Below are 4,267 nucleotides of genomic sequence, written 5' to 3'. Positions count from 1 at the left end.
CAGTGATGAAACCAACCTTATTCTTTACTGAGAGGGCTCTGAGGATGCCTATTCTCTAGGATCTATAGCCAGTTCCGTCAAATACCACCGACACCAGTGTCGACCCGGCACTTTCTGAAGGATGCACATACACCGGATTGGTCGAATATAGTGTATCCTTGTTTACATTTGGTGAATCAGTCGAATTCGAGGTATCACCATCTACCGCCATGATATAGGATGAATTACTTCACAAACCTGTAAATTTTGGGTGAAAATTAGGGTTTCACGATCTTCGACTTGTGACTACAAATCGAATAGAAATTGATGATGAAAATGATGAGCCTAAACGAGAATTGAGCTATCTATGAGCCCTAGCTTTGATACTATGTCAAAACTAAGAAATCAAATGTAAGCACAAGCTGCCATTGTTGTGGCAGTTGAGCTCAGATGAGAAAGGAGAAAGGAGAGATCAACGGAGACTTCTAGAAAGATAATATTTTGGAGAAAAATGTATGAGAAAATACACTAACTACCATTTGTCAATTACAAAAATGCCCTTACTAATCTACTCAACTAACTAACTACCAGCAACTACTATTAACTATGAATATGGCTATACATATAAATACAATTGTCATGTGATACTCTTAATAACCTTGCATTGATATTACTTGTTATTAGTGCTTTTTCTATCATTTCTTTAGTCTAGGGTCTATCGAAAACAGTTTCTCTGCCCTTCCACGGTAGGAGTAAGGTTGCGTACATTCTATCCTTCCCAGACCTCACTTGTAAGATTACACTAGGTTGTTGTTGTTGTAGTAGTAGTAAAAGAAGAATCTTCAATCTTTTTGTCGTGTAAGAAATAGTGAAATGCTTCTTCCTTAAAAAGATATGTATTCTCCAAAAGCTAAAGGGAATTGAAGATTGATGAAATGCCATCTTGAACGGCTGAATATAGAAGTGTAAAAAGTAATAGTTTGGAATGATTGAGACGGAAAATTGATATGTTATCTTGTCGATGCCTTTGAGCAATTATTCAATCGAACAAAATAATTGGTCTATCCTATTCAAACACAAATAGCATTAGATAAAATATGTTAGAAAGTCACTTTGGACAAGTCTCCTAAGCAAAGATACCAATTGGATAATGTTTTTAATATGTTAGAGCGAGAAAAGTCTATAAATCCTAGATTATGCCGAACCCCTATGTCAGTGTTGAGAGTTGAAAATTTCACCTTAAATATATATCCCAAATTCTTTTGTTTCCATTCATTAATGGAATTTTATTTATCTTTTCTGTTTCAAGAATTTGCTAGAAAGAGGAATCTTAAACTTGTTGGCTGGAAAATATTCTAATCCTTATAAAGTTTTAGTTAAAGTAACATTAGCGGTATTTAAAGAACATAAAATTAAAGAACATAGTACGGTACCTAACTGAATCCCAAACATTACTATGGTTGAAAGTCATATTTATTCCTAAACGTACCTAAAAGACTAATTAATAGTTATTGCAGCCAAACTAATTAAGGAATACACGTTTATCCTTAACATAATTTAATCAGTGTCAACTATTGTAGGACGATCAATTCTCATTTCCTTAATTAAGACTGAAAAATAAAATAAATGAAAATTTCATTCTCAAACTCTCAATGGCATCTAGGTTCATGCCTTTCTCCTCTAGATTTCAGCCATTATTAAACACTAGTTAACAAATTCTACCATGATTTTGTCAACTTGTTACGCAAATAATTACCAATTTTGTCCTCCTTTCCCCCCTATAAAACCCCCATCCTATGATTCTCCTATCCACACAATTTGCTTTAGTGATTAAACTTTCTTTCACACCAAACTAAAGGTCTATTATCTCCCAACAACATAAGAAAACAATGTCTGGCTGCGGATCAAACTGTGGATGTGGATCTAGCTGCAACTGCGGCAGTGGCGGAGGGTAATTGTTTTGAATATAAATTTTAATACTAAAGTTAATATGCAAATACTGATTTTCTTTATCAGTATCTGAACTTTAGTATTTGAAATACCGATGATTCGTCTCATACATATAATACTTGGTTAAAGTTGAAACAATCCGTATTTGAAGTTGAAGTTGAAAAAAAATTACAGTATACGAAATTATAAATAAATAAAAAAAGATTGTAACTAGCTAGTTTTTTTTTTTTTTTTGATGAAATTGTAGATGTGGGATGTACCCAGACTTGGAGAAATCCACTACCTTTACCATCATTCAGGGTGTTGCTCCCATGAAGAGGTACGTCGTCTTCCAATTTTACTTTACTTTTCCCTGTGCCTTTTGGTTAGAAGTTTGCGGGGAAAATAAGGTCGAAAAAGTAATTAAATTTTGAAATTAGGAGGTATTAACTTATAATTTAACATGTTTTCATTTATGATAGATGGTTATTTTCATCTCTTACAAGTTATCTGCTAGATTTTAGAATGATAACTTCATATGTTAATAGCTAACTTTAGTTTGTATACATATTTAATAAATTTCTTGACACAAATATATTATTTGAGCAAAAGTTATATTAGGTTAAGCCGAATCTACCTCCATCCTTGCTGTTCAGTGTATAAAATTTAAACTCAAACTAGAATACTGAAAAAGATTACTTGAAATGTTGCAGCTTTGAGGAATTCGGAGAGAAAGCAGCAGAAGGAGGAAATGGGTGCAAGTGTGGATCAAACTGCACCTGTGACCCTTGCAACTGTTAAGAATATTCTCACTACAAAAACTGCATTGTGTCTCTGTATTAAGTGTGTGTTCTAAAAGTTATTGTAATTATAACAATAAAACTACAACCATGGAACAGATTATGATCAGTTCTTAGGTTTGTGTGTTACTCATGTGACGTGGTTTTTCTGTTTGCTAATTGGGTTGTGTATCAATATACTACATAAGTTTGTTTGTTTGTTTAGTACTTGTATGTGAAGTCTCTTACTGTATTTCTTTCGCACCTTATATAGTTTCCATCTGCTCATCAAATTTTTATACTTCGTTATATATTAGTTAAAGCCAAGTGCTATATTGGACGCGAAAATTAATCGCAAAAATGAATTTTGCTTTAGTGTCACCGCTATACTGGCCATGCTTATACTTTTGGTTCATCAATCATCTAAACACGATACATTTAACTATAGAGGGCATATGTCTATTCATACTTTACTAAAGGGTAAAGGTTAAAAAAAACATATAGACATATACAAAGGGTAAGGGATAAAAAGTTACCCTTAAATTATACGAAACAGAACAATTTTGTCATCCATTAAAATCAGAGGCGGTTCCAGGATTTCATGGCTACGGGTGCCATTATATTTAATGCAAATCTACCACTAGCCAAGAAAATTGAATTAGACAAATGACATTGTATAGCCGCTGTAAAAATAATATTCGAAAAAATGTATAAAATTTGTATATTTTTATATGTATGTATGTATGTATATATATATATAAATTATATAAATTATACAAATTTTATACACTTTTTTGACAACCAAATGTAAATAGTGTCTGGCGTGGGTTAAAAGTGATATTATCCCTATACATTTAGCCGGTTCGCTCTTTCTTGATATAATTCGGTTCGGGTCCATTTTAAATTATTTTTTCGTTCGACAAAATTTTTGGTGTATAATTAAATATACGATAACCAAACTGAAGATGTTTGGTCATTTATTTGAAATCAAGGGAAAACTAACATTAGATGATATATTAACAAAAAATGATTAAAATTATATTCAAATAAGAATTGTGAGGTCTATAATAAGAAAACAGACGCAAATATATAATTTAAAACTATAACAAAAATGAGATTGTACAAGGAGAGGAAAGATAAAGATGAAGAAAATAAAAGAAATTTAGAAAATAGAGAAGAAATGGAAAGAGAATGGACAGTTTAGGGCTGCTTATCGGGCGGATTGGACGGTTATTTACTCTTAACGGTTTGGCTTATCGGTTATTGGCTTTTAAATATATTAATCCGCTAGCCACCCGATAAGATATCGGTGGATTGATATCGGTTTAGCTCTTATCGGGCAGTTATCGGGCGGTTTAGCCCGTTTATCGGGCTAATTCAATCAAAATAAAATAAAATTTAGTCTCTATATGTTTAAATAGGTGATCGACGTACTAAGAGGGACGAAGCAAAAGAGATACCGTGATGGGTAAATCATCTGTCTAGAATCTTAATTATGTTTATGCATATTGGCCTTAGTCCATGTGAAAGATTTCAATTGGCCGTTGTTAAAACAAATGTTCGTCATGCTTAGAGTTCTA

General features: G+C 32.5%; 1 long non-coding RNA gene across 1 annotated transcript; it reads left to right on the top strand.

Annotated features, from left to right (window-relative positions):
• Positions 1–1,790: 1,790 nt before the first annotated feature.
• On the top strand, positions 1,791–2,912 carry LOC138889028 (uncharacterized). Its single transcript, XR_011406577.1, has 3 exons — positions 1,791–1,930; positions 2,177–2,248; positions 2,622–2,912. It is a non-coding gene; the product is annotated as an uncharacterized lncRNA (long non-coding RNA).
• Positions 2,913–4,267: the final 1,355 nt, after the last annotated feature.

Source organism: Nicotiana sylvestris, chromosome 4 (genome assembly GCF_000393655.2).
Source record: "Nicotiana sylvestris chromosome 4, ASM39365v2, whole genome shotgun sequence".
Taxonomy (NCBI): domain Eukaryota; kingdom Viridiplantae; phylum Streptophyta; class Magnoliopsida; order Solanales; family Solanaceae; genus Nicotiana; species Nicotiana sylvestris.
This window is presented reverse-complemented; position numbering and strand designations above follow the sequence as displayed.